The sequence below is a fragment of the Alligator mississippiensis genome, chromosome 2 (genome assembly GCF_030867095.1).
Source record: "Alligator mississippiensis isolate rAllMis1 chromosome 2, rAllMis1, whole genome shotgun sequence".
In the NCBI taxonomy this organism is placed as follows: Eukaryota; Metazoa; Chordata; order Crocodylia; family Alligatoridae; genus Alligator; species Alligator mississippiensis.
Window position 1 is genome coordinate 257454684 of NC_081825.1, and position 16200 is coordinate 257470883.

The window sequence follows — 16200 nt, forward strand, 5'->3', positions numbered from 1 at the left end:
TGTCTGCTGTCTATAAATCTAGCTCTTCATTTTGCTCTTAAAAAAAAAGCCGTCTACTAGATTTTAATGTATTCTGATTATGTAACTGACAATTTTCCCCTAGGGAAATCTTTTGTCTCACCATTCTCTGATTAACAGTTTAGTTTTATAGCTCTCTATTAGCATTACATTCTGGAACATTAGGAAGCTCCTATATGCAAATTAATTTATATGGGTGGTAGTAATAGAAAAACTTCAAGAGGAGTTAGGACCACAGTTTGAATCAAACACACATGCCAAATGAAATAAATATCAGTAGCTGGAGCCTAGGTCAAAGGGCATATTAATCTTGAAGAAAAAATATTTACTATTTTATTGCTGCTAGTTTGATATTTTATGATAAAAATTACAGCTCTTACTCAGAAAAGCTGAACCTTGCAGAACTCTATTCTGTGATAAAAATCCAACTAATAATCACCACTGAGGAAGCTGTCTTTTTCTCCAGATATGTTGATGTCAGTTGATTGTTGATATGAATGTGCTGTGAGGGGAAAAAAAACATTCAAAGACTTTTTTTCACAATTAAGAGCATGAATTTAATATTTATATTTTCTTCTGATGTATTTATTTTGTAATGTGCCATTGCTGGGTCTTCTCTCTGTATAAGATAAGTCCTGATAAGCCAAGAAGTGTCCATATTTTTCTATAAATGCCTCTCACTTAGTTAACAGCAGGAGGCCATCATTCTATGAAACCGTTCTGTTCGACTGCAGTCTTTTCATTGAATAGGTAATCAAAATTTCCATACAATGGAAACCAGAATTAATGGTACCTAAAACATATCATGTTGCAAAAACATCAATTGGCAACAGTATCACCTCAGTCTAATTATGCAAAATGTGATCCTATAAATATTCCTCCTGGAAGCCAGTATTCAGCTACACATGCTAAATGTTACAGGCATGTCTGCACTGTCTCAGTATTACAGGAGGAAGTAGTGGCATTGGGTACATGCCAGCAAGGGCAGGCATACCAGTATAAGACCTAGTATAAGATCAAAAGCCACGCAAAATGAACTGACGTACTGTGGAATGGGGTAGGGTCAACATAGGCAGGCGAGGTTCTTTGGGTAGATGTGATATTTTTTATTAGACCAACTGAGTAGTTGGAAAAAAGTTCTTTGCAAGCTTTTGGGTGCAATCACCCTTCTTCAGACATAGGGAATCTCTGCTGCTACATGTATTTTGTTTAGGGTTAACATGTATTTTGTTTCACTTTTTTTTCAGAAGCACCTTTTAAAATTTTCTTGTACATTAAAAAAGACAGTTTATAAATAAAATGATCATGAAAGTCATTAAGTTGATGGTTTTATCTAAATGATAATTATCAAACAGGTGACAAAAGTAAAACAGAGAAAAACTAGCTGTCAAAAGAGTAATTGAGCAAAGTAAAATTGTATTCAAAGAGGGTGAAGCTGGAGGCAAACATAGTGGGGTTGGTGTTCTGAGCTAACAGGGAGAGACTCAAAGCTCTGGCAGCTACAGGCTCTGGCCCTGCAGAATAGGGAAGGTTGCCTGTAGCCTAGGGGTTAACCCTCTCAATCTGTCCCCCACTGTCACTGCGCAAGCCCATGCAGAGTAACATTAGAAAACCCTTAATTCTGTGATGGCTGCAGGATCAAGAAAGAGGGTTAAATCCCCTAGTTGCTGGACAAGGGGGCTATCTAACCCCCACAGATTTATTTCCCCGGCTATAGCATTTGAAAGGGAACAAATTCAAGACAAACTTCCAATCATCAGATACCACACCTGGAAAAATTATAACAAATTTATAACATTTTCCATATAATCTAATGATTCTGCGGGGGGTGGAGGAGGGTGGCTTATATTCAGGGTTTTCTTGTATTCAAGTGAATATGGTATATTGCTGGGACTCAGAAGTACAACTCCCATTGAACTCAGTTAGACAGTAGAATTTGTCTCTCTGAGAGGGAGCTATTAATTTGTCAGCTTAGTGTTTGGACACTCAATATGTCCTAATTTAATTAAAAAAGATGAACAAGGTTGAATACATATGATAAAATATGATTCTGACAAGAAGATCCAAGTGTCTGACTTTCAAAGGTGCTGAGCATTCACAGTTCCCTTTTACTTCATTGAAGGTGCGTCTACACATTCATTAATAGGTCGGACCCAGAGGGAAGTAATTGATGGAAGTCAATCGTCATGGTGCCCTGTGACCAGTGGGGTTCCCCAAGGCTCTGTCCTTGGACCCATATTGTTCAACATCTTCATTAATGATGTGGACATTGGAGTCAGAAGCAGACTGGCCAAGTTTGCCGATGACACCAAACTTTGGGGCAAAGCATCCACATCAGAAGACAGGGGGGCAATCCAGGCTGACCTGGACAGGCTCAGCAAATGGGCAGACGAGAACCTGATGGTGTTTAACACTGAAAAATGCAAGGTTCTCCACCTTGGGAGGAAAAACCTGCAGCATCTGGATATGCTCAGCAGTGCTACACTGGCTAGCACTACGGAAGAAAGAGACTTGGGGGTCATCATTGACCACAAGATGAACATGAGCCTTCAATGCGATGCTGCAGCTAGTAAAGTGACCAAAATGCTGGCTTGCATCCATAGATACTTCTCAAGCAAATCCTGGGACATCATTCTCTCCTTGTACTCGGCCTTGGTGAGGCCGCAGCTAGAGTACTGTGTCCAGTTTTGGGCTCCACAATTCAAAAAGGATGTGGAGAAGCTTGAGAGAGTCCAGAGAAGAGCCACGCGCATGATCAGAGGTCAGGAAAATAGACCTTACAATGACAGGCTCTTTAGCCTGGAAAAGCGCAGGCTCAGGGGTGATCTGATGGCTACCTATAAGTTTATCAGGGGTGACCACCAGTATCTGGGGGAACGTTTGTTCACCAGAGAGCCCCAAGGGATGACGAAGTCGAACGGTTATAAACTACTGCAAGACTGTTTCAGGCTGGACATAAGGAAGAATTTCTTTACTGTCTGAGCCCCCAAGGTTTGGAACAGATTGCCACCGGAGGTGGTGCAAGCACCTACATTGAACATCTTCAAGAGTAAATTATGTGCTTATCTTGCTGGGATCCTATGACCCCAGCTGACTTCCTGCCCTTTGGGGAGGGGCTGGAACCGATGGTCTTCTGAGGTCCCTTTCAGCCCTAATGTCTATGAAATCTATTAAATTAATGCACAGTAGTTACTGTGCATTTAGTTTAGTACGTGCTTAATGAAGTACTAACTAAATGCGCAGTAACTACAGTTACTGTGCAGTAGCACCAACTCATTGAAGATTTTTTTGTGATGCTTACTGTACAATAGCCTAATGACACTGCGCAATAGAGTATTAGCATGGTTTTTGACTGGCAGGCTACTGTGCAGTCTTATTAGACTGCTGCGTGGTAAGTGTCTTGTGTAGATGTGCCCTGAAACTTGAAGCTGTTAACTATCTTTGCAAACCAGATAATTGCAACAAACTGCAGGTCTATTTTAATATTTCTGATTTGAATGTGTTCACATTGTAATAATGTTGCATGCTTCAGTTTTTCTGACTAACTTGTATGGGGAGGAGTGAGGAAGTAGGGGTTAAGAGAGAGTGAACCAAGAGTCCTGGCCTATGTGACTGAATAGGTATCTGTTAACAAAGGAACCGATGACACTTCAACAAGGTAGGAATAGGAGGTGACATTCAGGAGGCCTCCAGGAAAAGAGGGAAATAAGCATTACAACAAGATCTCCCTCTGCTCAAGAAGGCATGCATGGGCTGGCTTCAGAGGTGATTTAGAGAGACTAGATAAGTCTTGAGGTTCCAAGCAAGTACCTGCCTGGGGGAATCCATGACAATTACAAATCATATTGTAGTTGGATTTTATCAACATAGCTCCTAAATAAGCTTGAGTTCAAATACAATAAATGAAGTATACATAAAATTATAACATTTATTAAAATGGAACTGTAAGGTTATACCATACTTTATAATAAAATAAACTGTAAAAGAACAAAAATTGTTCATAGAAGTTCTACCAGCCAAACAGTACAAACAAATATATAAAAGGTAAAAGTATCATGGAATAAACAAGACACAGCCAACAACAGAGTTTGGTAGAATATTTAAGGCTGGAATGTTTTATGAATAAGAGGAGACACCCATTCCTCCCTAAGTTATGCTCCTATTGAATGGCTGCTGCATCCTTTATCTGAAAAAATCAGGGCTCTGTCTAAGACTGCATAGACACATTCAAATAATCTCAGAGAATTCTCCAAGGTTTGTTCTCTTGGTAAAGAAATGTACCCAGAGCCATTCAGTTCATACAGATATTCAAGTATTGAGGCCCAGGAGAGTGGGAAGCCTGCAGTGCTGATACTGTGCAGCTGGCAGTGGGGAGGAAGAGGGTGTCCTGTGTACACATCTTGGAGTGCCCGCAGGCTCCCTTAGTCTGTCTGGTGACAGATAGCAGGAGTGCATAGGACAACCTTGGTTAGGTGACCCAGACTGCCCATGGTCAGCCTGTGTTTCCCTACAGCACCATGTGGGGTTTGTGCAGATGACCAGAGCAGCAGAATCCAGTGAGTGACACAATGTTTTCCTCAAAGTGGGGCAGTGCATCCTGGAGCACCATATTCTCTTCTGAAAGAAGCCACAGCATGTATAGGAAACGGTGTTCCAGGATAAAATATCCCAGAAATGATTTAACACTGGTTGTTCCCAGGTTATTTTTCTCTGGGAGCAGTCATTTTTATTCTGAGAAAAAAAGCCTGCACATCTGTACACTCATGTTTTCTCCTGGGAGAGAAGCAACTCTCTCAGCAGAAACTAAATGTCTGTATCAGGCTGAGGACTGGTGTGACTGGGTCTAGAAGACTGAAGCATATTGTACTTTTGCACAAGTAAGTCTGAGTGTACCATACATGCATCTTCTAGCATGAAATTTCTGTGTCTGATTTTAAAGAATAGAAGTTTCTGTTGTCTTGTCAAATAGCAATTTTAAACTGCTCATTTTTTAAAAAAAATCTGTCATTGGGTTTCCATACTGAAAACTGCACAAATATGAAATGGGGAATGACTACAGTACCACAGAAAAGGACCTGGGGGTTAGAGTGGGTCACAAGCTAGATATGAATTAACAATGTAATACTATTATAGAAAAAATTACAGGAGTGCTGTGAGCAATTCTCTGAAAATGATTCTTCTGTTCAGCAGTGGTGCGGTCTTCCCCGGAGTACTGTGAGCAAGTTGGGGAAAATCCAGAATAGAGCTACAAAAATTATTAGAAGTCTAGAAAGCACAGGGAAAGGGTGGAAGAATAAGGATAGTTTAGTGGGAAGAATTGAAATTGAGGGGGAGTTTTACTCCAAAGTCAGATTGATATATACTGTGGAGGGTTTTGCCTTCCTCTGTAGCAGGGGGCATGGCATTCTATCTGGGATCTCATGAAGCAGGACATTGGCTATTGTGGTTCCCCTGCTTTGCCTGTGGCCAGTTAGAGTGTCATGTTTAGTGTTGTGTTTGGGTTGATGATAGTCTTACAAAGAGTTTAGTTTATGGATTTGTAAAGGATGGTTTGAATAGGGGTGATCCTGCCTCAGGAAGGGGGTTAGACTAGATAATGTCTTCCAATTCTACTTCTCTATGATTTCTAAGATTTTTATGAAAGCAGTGTACAATTGCAGAAAGGGTTCTTCGTGCCAGAGAAGACAGGGTGAAAAGGAATGGGCTGAAATTGCAACAAGATTAGATTAAGTATTATGAAGAACTTTTTCACTGTAAGATTGAGTAAGCACAGGGACAGATTACCTAGATGGAAAGTAGAGTCTCTTCTTTTGGAACTTTTTAAATGCAGAGCCCACTCTGTAGTCTAGAGCAGAGATGTCAACCATATGTTCTATGGGCTGGATTTGGTCCACAGGGTCCACCCTTCTTGCAGGGTGGACAAGTCACCAACACATCTGACCTGTGAAGCTTGTTACTGTAGTTGCTGGAGCTGCTGTGTCAGTGCTGTGCAGGCCAGCACCCACAGGGTTAATACTGCCACTGCTTCCTCTCCCTCTTACCTGGCTCTAAATTTCTGGTTCTGGCCATCAGGTGACTAAAATCATTGGTAACCAACAATCGGGAAAGGGGCAGGAGGGGAAGAAGTGTTGAACAGCTATGGTGTTAACCCCTTGTGTGCTGATCTGTACCCTCACAGTTGCTTTAGCTGCCACAGCAACAAGCCCAGTTGCCTTGATCCAGAGGTGGGTCATTTCTGCAGCCAGAAGCCCCATAGATCAGATGACCCACCTTCTGGCTATGGCCCACCCCCAGGTGCTGGTGGAGGATATGGTTTGACAGCTCATTTGAGTATGATAACCCTGGTCTAGAGGACTTTCTCCCAAAAAATTGAACACTGGATTTCAATCCACTCAAGCTAAGCACTGCCAAGAACCCATATCTCCCACTTCCTATTTGAATTATCTAACCAGGAGGACTGTGCGAAGCTTTGGTCCCTGATTCGATTGGGTGGAGATTCAGCCCAATTTGGTGGCTGAATCTCCAAAGCCGAATCGAATCAGAGGACGCTTTAATCTCTTTGAATTGAATCAGAACCTTCTGAAATGATTTGGAGAGATTTGGAAAGATTTGGAGATTCAGACATAGAGACAACTTTAAGTGTTTTTTCTACATACCTCTAGGTAGCAGGGGCTCATGAGTGCTGCAGTGCTGAGGCAGATGGAGCATTCCACAGGAGCATGGGGGTGGGGGTGGTCCCCAGTGCACTCAGTAGCAGACCCAAAAGTGGACAAGAAGTACTTCCGGTCCACTTCCAGGTCCGCTGGGGAGCGCACTGGTGGCCCCCTCCCCTGCACCACCCCAGCAAGGTGACTGGTGCCTCCTGGGTCTGTGGGGGGGGCACCCGGGGTCCCCCTGTGGCTGATCGCTGAGCTGGGGAGGCATGGGGGGGTGAGGCAGGGCCCCAGCGTGCTCCCTGGCAGAACTGGAAGTGGACAAATTGAATCACTGTCGTAGATACTTAGTTCTTGCCTCAGCTGTATTGTGATTTAGTTACAAGGTGGAGAGGTGTATAAACTTGCCCAGGTTCTTGGAGGAGGCTGCTCTATTAGAAGTGCTCAGACCACACCTCCGAATTGAATAGGGCCCACTTTGCACACCGCTAATAACCAATAGACTGATAAACAAAAGATAGGTGGTAGCATCTGCTAATTCATGTTTGTAAGCGAGAGTGACTGCCACTTTTGTTTTTGTTTTCTTGTGCTGAACTCAAAGCGTAGCAAAACCCCCAGTTTTTCTTTTCTTTTTTCTTTTCTTTTAAAATGCATTCCCTCCCCTTTCCCCAACCATTTCTGACTTTTTCTCTCCCTCTCTATTCCCTATAGATAAGTATAAGTGAGCTCAGACTTAGGATAAGCTTTAAACATTTCTATTTTGGTAGCAAGTTTTTAGTTTTGGATATCCACTGTTTTATATTGTATTATTACCATTTTTGTATTAATTTTTATTGTTTCATATGGATATTGTATGGTTTAGGCCTGTGTTTGTAAGTGAACCAAGGTCATGTCAAGTTTCATTTTATATGTCAAGCCTCCATCTTCTGTCCTCTGCCTGGGAATCCCATTTGCAAGAATATGATTCTTGTACCCCTCCCATGTAAATTGGTTCCCCAATGAATGGGAATGATTGGGAATGATTGAAATACAAGGCCTCTACTGAATGGCCTCTACTGAATGGCCTATAATGACTGGGCCATCACCTCGCATTGATTCACCCAGGAACCACGGACCTCACCCAGGAACAGAGACAAGACCAGCATTTGAAAGACAAAGGATCCTGCAAAACCAGCAACTCTCACCATTACAGACACCTGAAACTGCACATCCCTGCATGGAGCACAAATGCTCAGTATGCCAGGGGCTGACCCTTGCCTGGGCATGCCTCCTGTCACTAGGGTCACACAAGGTCTGCCCCTATAAAAAAGGGGCAGTGAAGATGGATCCAGTGGGAATGCCATTTCCATCTGGACCAGCACCATACCACACCACCTATCCAGCCAGAGGCCCTGCCGGTGACCACCCCCCCGGACAACACCTACTGGACAAGGACCCCTTCCAGCCTGGATAGGTAGATATTACCTGCACACCTCCTCCTACACACTCTCTCTCTCTGTCTCTCTCTGTCTCTCTCCTCCTGGACTTCAGTGAACTTCAGCCCCTGCACCAAGCCTCTTTAACCCCTGCTGCCATTGTGTGTGTGTGTGTGTGTGTGTGTGTGTGTGTGGGTGCAAGGGAACCAATTTGGCATTGTGTCACCATCTCCCCTGTTCAATAAAACCACTGTCATTTGCAACCCCAAGTTGGGTCATGTTTTACTGAATCCTAGTCCCTTCCTTATCTTAAATTCCAGCCTCATTCTCTCTCAGCTCTAGTTCCCACCCTCTCTGCTAGTTTCCCGATCTCCTCCCAATTCCATCTTCCCTTTTCTGCCACCTCTCAGCCTCTCCTTGCTTTCCTGCTGCCCTGCTGCCTGCTGCTTTTCCTGTGATTTTCTGCTGTCTGTCTCTCTGTTTTCAGGCTTCCCCCGCACCTTCTGTAATCCTCCCTCCTCCCCCCCGCGGCTTCCCAGCTCCTATTAGATGTCTTGCGGTTCACTCCAGCTTCCAGCACCTACTGCCACTCCTTGTAACTTCTCTAGCTGTCCCAGAGCCATGCTCTGGCTCCCCACACCCAGAGCCCCTCTTTAACACCCATACTTTCCCTTAGTTCCATTTTTCCCTCTCCCCATCTACCTTTTCAGCTCCCATGTAGCTCTGGCTCCAGACCCAGCCTCTGTGCCGGCATGCTTCCCTGTTCTGCAGGCTTTGGGCGTTGTCTTTTAATCAATTAAGATCAATTAACCTAAAGTTACCCCCGAGCCTCAGTTCTTCAGCCCAGGCCTCCATAGTATATGGGTTCTAATCCCAGTCCTGGTAACTTTAACTCCCTACACTTCTACTTTCTTACCTTAACCTTTCCCCAGGGATCCCAAGTACACCAAGTACATACATACACACACACACATCACAACACCCAACTTAGGAACTCACCTGTGTGTATGTGTAGGTGGGTGGTATGTGTGTGAATTAGTGAATACACACATACACACACACATACATATAGATATAGATATAGATATCATTGTGTGTGTGTGTGGTATATGAATTAGTAATCCATATGTGTGTATTGGATGTGCAGGTGTTGGTAACTGGTAACTGATTCTGTCTAAATTTGGTGTGTGTAGCATGTATGGGCTTAAATTGGTGATAGGTGTGCATGAACCTAGACTAGTTATTTTGAACGTGTGTGTATCTGAGTTGCTAGTGTGTGTGTGTATATATATATATGGCATTGTGTGCATGATATACAAATTAGTAATCTGTGTCTAACTTTTGGGGTGTATAGTGTATGTGCTTGAATTGGTGATAAGTATGCATGTGCCCAGGCTGGTTTGGATGTGTATGTGCCTGAGCTGGTAGTGTGTGTGTGTGTATGCACCTAATTGATTTGTGTGTGTTTTGTATGTGTGCAAATGTGTCACACCCTCCTGTCTAACAGCGCAATATTGAGATCCTGAGAGTTGGCCTGACCCCCCAGGACAACAAAAGGTGGTTTATGTGTGCTTGGTGCACTCTGAACGTCCCTAACATAGTGGGTGCTTCCAGGGCCTTAAGTGAGTGGGGTGGGGGGTGGGAAGCTAGATGCTGTTCTGCCTTGTATCTGTATCACAATCAATCTTAGGTGAGAGCTAGGCTCCTTGGGCACCTATACATATGCAGGGAGGCTGCTCTGATATGCTGTAATTACAGCACATTGGAACAGACGTGATTAACTGAGTCTGCTGGAGTGTGATAATTACCGTGCTCCAGCAGACTCCAGTGTCATGCATATCAGTATCCATGCACTGAAAAATGGTGGTAGGGGTGCTTTAACTAAAGTTCATCAAATGAGATTTAGTTAGAGCACTACCACTGCTATTTTTTAGTGCAGGGAGTCTGATATGCATGACGATCTGGGTGCTTTAATTTGAGTGGCTCTTGGAGGCGCTCTAATTAAAGTGCCCCCCTACACCCAAAGGGGCAGTAAAAACTTCAGAGAGCAAATGGTGAGACTGAATCATGACAGGAGTATCTGCGCTTAATGAATAAGCATTATCTTAAGCTGACTGAAAATGTTTTTAGAAGTCTCTGCCTTGATTTTTTCCCCCTTTACTCCTCTCCTTCATTCTTTAACCTGTTAGTCCATTCTGTCACTAAAAAGGAATGAGGTGGAGAGGGGAAGAAAGGAGGGAAATGGAAAACCATAATGGAAAAACTGCAAATGAAACAAGAGTAAAGTTTTATTTTTCCAGTTTTGTCAGAAAAGGAAAATTTCTCAAGAAAGCAAATATTTTTCAAAAATATATGTTTTTTGAAGGACTTCTAAAAAAATATATTTTTATTGGAAAAGTAAATTATGTCTTAGAAACAGCTGAACAGATGAATGGTGTTGTGGTTGATTTATGAGTCTTTTTTTGTGGGGAGAGTCAGCTTTTTGTAACTTTCAAATGATTTTCAAGTTACATAGATTATATACATATATATTAACCCCAAATTAGTATTTGCTTTCATTTCCTTCTATACCCTCTTTTGCTCTTTTTAGGACTTTTCTTTCTGGTTTATTTTTATTAATCTTAATCTTGACTTCACATTTATTAATTAATCTTATTCATTAAAAACAATAAAGAGCTTCTCATTTTGTGTTGGAAAGGGAGCATCTGAGGTTACTGTCACCCTCTATACATCCCTGCAGATCTGGAAGGAAGTGAGAACTAAATGAGGATAGCCAATCAAAGCACAGAATATGGAAATAGTCCAAGTACTGCCTGCAGTAATTCACAGACTATTTTAGACTCTAAAATTCTGACAGCTTGCACTTGTGATAAAGATGTTAACAAGAAAAGAAAATGGCATTAATTTAATCTATTCTTACAGGTCATACTGAAATGAGACTGATGATACAAAATTATAATAATAAATACTGTAGTAATTTCACAATTCTTCATAGATGCTGTTCACAATCCTTTCACATGCAAATGTACTATCCTTTGCTTCATGACAGTGATTTTTAGGTGCCATCCAGACCTCTAATTCAGAATATTCTTATACTTGAACCCATAATTACTTTAGAACATACCTTCCCAGATTAGTATCTCAGTACAGTTCTAGTTTTCCCAACTCTTTCTTCATGTTTTCTGGGAACCTCTCCATTTTATGCATCCTTTACATTCCAGAAAGTAAATTCAGTTATCAAAATTCCAGTGTACAGGGTAGTAGTAATTAGAGGTAACACGTAGTGTGAAAACAAAAACAAAACTGTTATACAAAAACATTTTCGTGGACATAAGTGAATTAATGAATTTCATTAATTTAGTTTGCTTTTATTTTTCAGAGTAATATTAATTATTTATGGATAGTCAGAAAAACCCTCAGATGATAGTTCACAGATGCTGAAAAGATGATAAATGTTAGGACAAATGATTATCTTAAAACTCATGGAAGAAGTGATTACTTGTTATTCATTATTTTCAGGGTAAAACAATTCATCATTCAATCACACATGAGAAATATCAAGTGATATCAACTGATTTAGCAACACAATCTTAGAACCCCTGGGAAACACTAGGGAACACCCAGAGTCTGAAAAAGCATTGGGGAATGTATCTGAATAATAAAACCACAAGATAAAAACTCATGCCAATTTATGAGTAATTTGTTAATGAAAATATGGCTAGATCCAGAAATGCTGTGATAAGGTGTAGATCACATTTTGAAAAAACAAGATTATGCCACCAAAATAGATCACTTTTTTCCAGCTTATCCATAAATGATATATTTCTATTATATGCAATTATACATTTGTATATTATATTATATGCATATTATATGCTGTATTATTATATATTATTACATTACATATCACATACTATTATATTATGCATATTATATATACATGCATTTATATATAGATGCATATTATATATTATGTTATATTATATTTTATATATTCTTATATGTAATGTGATGCATAACATGTTTTTATATATAATACATATGATTATATATAATATATACTTTAGTACTTATTTATATATTTTATACTATTTGTTACTATTATATACTATTATTGTATATTAAAGATAAATTAGATTTAGAATTGAAGAGTCTCTGCTAGCAGAAGCCAGCTGAGCTGTTTGTTTAGTCCAGTAGTAGCACTCCTTCATGGGGAGAAAAACCAAGGTTCTCAATCCAGCAGCATGTTCTCCTGAGATGTATTTTATTAGGTTTATATTCTCTTGAATCTGTTAGATATAGTGGGTGGACCAGAGCCTCTGGATTCAATTTAATAGCTTCAATTACATGTGGAAATCATACAGTATGTAAATCAGTACACACTAGATGTGACATAATTACAAGGTCAGTCTGGACAATGTTTTGTTGAAGTGCTACTTTAAGTGACTAATTTCAATGCGTAAAGTGTATTCTTTTATATTTGAGGGCTAATGTACTGAATTGTTCTTTCAGAAACATCATTCCAATGTAATGTTAGAGAGCAGGAAAGTATTAGCAGTCAAATTTCCCTAACCCATGCACTGGACACCTAATTCTGTATATAAGCATCTCTGTTCATAATTTTGCAAAGGTAAGGACCTGAAAATCAGACTATGGGTATATACACCTGTAACGTTTAGATTAAACTGACGAGGGTTATGTTAATCTAAATGCCCATCTGTGCAGGCATTCAGAGGGGTTAAATCAAGTAAGAAGTGGGAGGTCCAATCTAATTTAGTTCATCTAAGAAGGTGAACTTAGATCAGAAACAGGCCAACGCGATCTGCTGAACATCAGTTTGGTTTGGAGTACATCCTTAGGGCTGGGAAAGCCCAATCACTTGCACCAGTCCTGGGGCTGTGCTCTTCCTACCCACCACCAATCACATCCCCAGATGGACAACACCTCTGCCCCCCCAGACCTGCCAGCTCTCTCCAATATTGCCAACCCCCCACCTGGAACTGCCAACTTCCTGCCCACAAAACCTGTTTGCTCTTCCTGCCTGCCTCTCCCCCACACTGTGTTACTTACACTGGGTTCCCTATGCAGCTCCTGGCACTGGTGAATGGCTATACATGCTGCTCCCGGTCTATGTTCATGTGACCTAAATCTTCTTGAATACAGACTTAATGTGGCAAATGGCTGCATTTATTCTATGTAATGATTTGAGAAGACACTAGTTGGGTTCTGTGGTCAAAGTAAAGAGAATAGTGCATGTACATCTAACTGTAGCAATTTAAAACATTTACAGAAGTACTCTGTGGGCATGTCTACATGAGATGCTAACTGTGCACTAGCCTAATAACACTGTGCAGTAGTGTGCCAGGCAAAAACTGTGCTAATACACTACTGTGCAGTAGTATTAGGCTGGTGTGCAGTACATGCCACTAAAAACCCATGCACCAGCACTACTGCGCAGCAGTGCGAGTTACTGTGCATTGATTCAGTAGTACTTGGTTAACCAAGTACTAAACTTAATGTGCTGTAACTATGGTGCATTAATGGATGTGTAAATGTGCCCTGTGGCCTGCAGGTAAGAGTAATTAGAAGTTACTAGCTTGCTCTCTGTTTCTAGAAGTATAGCTTTTGGATGTTCTTATGGCTAATGTAAAAATAACTATGCTTTCCCTGGTCTGATTCACTGCAAAAATTGTTACATGGCTAGAGATAAATGTCATTACATTTTATTTACTGCTTAAACACATGAGTAAACTCCTGTATGCACTGGAATCAATGCCAAGATTCTCAGTGACTTCAGCTGAGCCAGGATTTCACTGATATATTCAAGATGGTTTACACAAAGTGCTATTTCACAGATATTATAGGAGATTTGCAAAAAGTCACCAGATCTCATTTCAAACATCAGTCATTATTGTACAATGATAAAATATCAATTTGTACATGCATATGGGCATGGCAAAGAATGCATAGCACAGTGGAATACAATTATATAAAACCTCAAGTGCAAAAGCATAGATTTTATTGTATTTTGTTGGGACTAGATATTAAGGAAAAGATGTGTAATATATCAAAGAAAAGAAGCAGTTTTGTGGACTAGTTACATATGCCTATTAAGTCTGCAACAAAAACAGAGAGCAAAGAAATTACAATAGATCTATATAAGTTATATATGGCCATATTAAAAGTTTGATGTTAACAAGTTCCCTTGTCTTTCATTATCATGTGATCCTAGCTATGGACATTCTGACTTGAAAACCTAAGTTAATCCATACTATTTTCATAATTATGCTTTAGTAAAGTATGTTTCATTAAACTAGTTATTACACAGCAAGTCCTAGTGAATGCCACAGTTAGTCTACCCGCTTAAGTTAATTTTACATCCAGTCCACAGATTACTTCTAATTTATTATGAAATTCCAGAAAGCAAACATCTATGCAGAAAGGCTTTGCTGATGGGCAAGGCATAATTTATTGCACATAAGTACCATTATTTATCATTACAGTCATTATAGTGCAAAAGACTTGACTTGGCCTTTAAAGTAACACAATTTGTGATTAGATGTAGAAGGTTAAGAAGAAATAAAATCCATTTCTCCCTTCATATGGCTTCTCAAGCTAATGGCAGTATGAACCATTTGTGAAACTAAGAATAACTTAAGTGCAGTTTTTAATATTTCTGTACGAAAGTTTGAAATTTAATTAAGCAATTTAAATGGGGATTTTCTTCATAACTGAAAAACATTTTCTGGAAGAATGGAAGAACAAGCACAGTCTTTTAGTATGAACCATGGTTACTGTTTCTCCCCCTGATTATAGTTTTTCACTACTTTGATCTTGTATCTATTTTCATGCTAACTAATTTTCATTTGTCTCTTCTTGTTTCCAGAAAGGTAAAATATATGGTAGAGCAAGAGGTTCTATCAAATCTTCCCATATTAGTTGGCTGCTGAATACAAGTTGTGCACATCTAACAATCAGCTCCAGATCAACATGCCAAAAAGCAGAGCCCTTATTCTCCTCTTTCCAGCCCACTTATCCCCTTCTCCATCATTGGGAATAATACCATCATTGTGTCTGTCACTCAGAATATTATCTTAGACTTTGACCTCTCTCTAAGTCTATGCTTCAAGACTGTTTAAATCTTGCAGATTCCTTTTGTATAGCATCTCAAAGATATAGTCTTTCTTATCCACTGACCTGTAAAACTCCTTTTCACATCTCCATGAAAATACTACAGCATGTTTTTCCTCTGGTATTAACAAATGCCCCTTTGCCCTATTTATTATATCCATCCAAAAGGCTCTGCAAAGATCAGTTTCCTAGTTGTTGCTTTGACTATCTTACCCCTCTTTGGACTTCTCCATTGCCGCCCCCCCCCCCAACTTCTCTATAACATCTGATCTGTCACTGCCCTGCTTATTTCTCATTATGTGTTGTGGAGTAACATCCTACCTCTGACTAGCTGATGATGCCAGTTTCCACTGCCCATTTGTTAATTTTTCAAACAAATACCCTTTTGCTTTCTCCCATGTTGCTCATGGTTAGGAGGAGCTCCTTGTAAACATCTGTAAAGCTACTTTATTATTATCTTTCAGATCTTTCCTTAAAATTCTCCTTGATGCCACAAAAAATGTGACAACAGGAAGACTGCTGGTATGAAGAGACCACTGCTTATTAAGCCACCTACAAATATGTCAAAGGAGAACAACAGGGTCTGGGAGAGCAACTTTTCAGAAAAGCACCTCCTGGGAGGATGAGGACCAATGGGTCTAGTCGGGAAAAGTTTAGGCTAGACATATGGAAAAACTTCTTTTCCTTGCAGAAAACCAAAATTTGGAACACACTTCCAGCAGAGGTGGTGCAGTCACCATCCCTAGCAGTGTTCAAGAGGAGGCTGGACAAGCACTTTTTGAGCTCGTTTGAGCCCACTACTTCCTCCTGCCCATGGCGGGGGACCAGACTTGATGATCTTACAGGTCCCTTCTGATCCTTCTTTGTATGATTTCATGAAAAAGGAATGTCTAAAACACATTTCTAACTTAAACAGTACCATCTTTAGTCAAATCCAAGATGAGTTTTTTTTCCCCCCATTCAGCATGGGGAAAAAAGTGCCT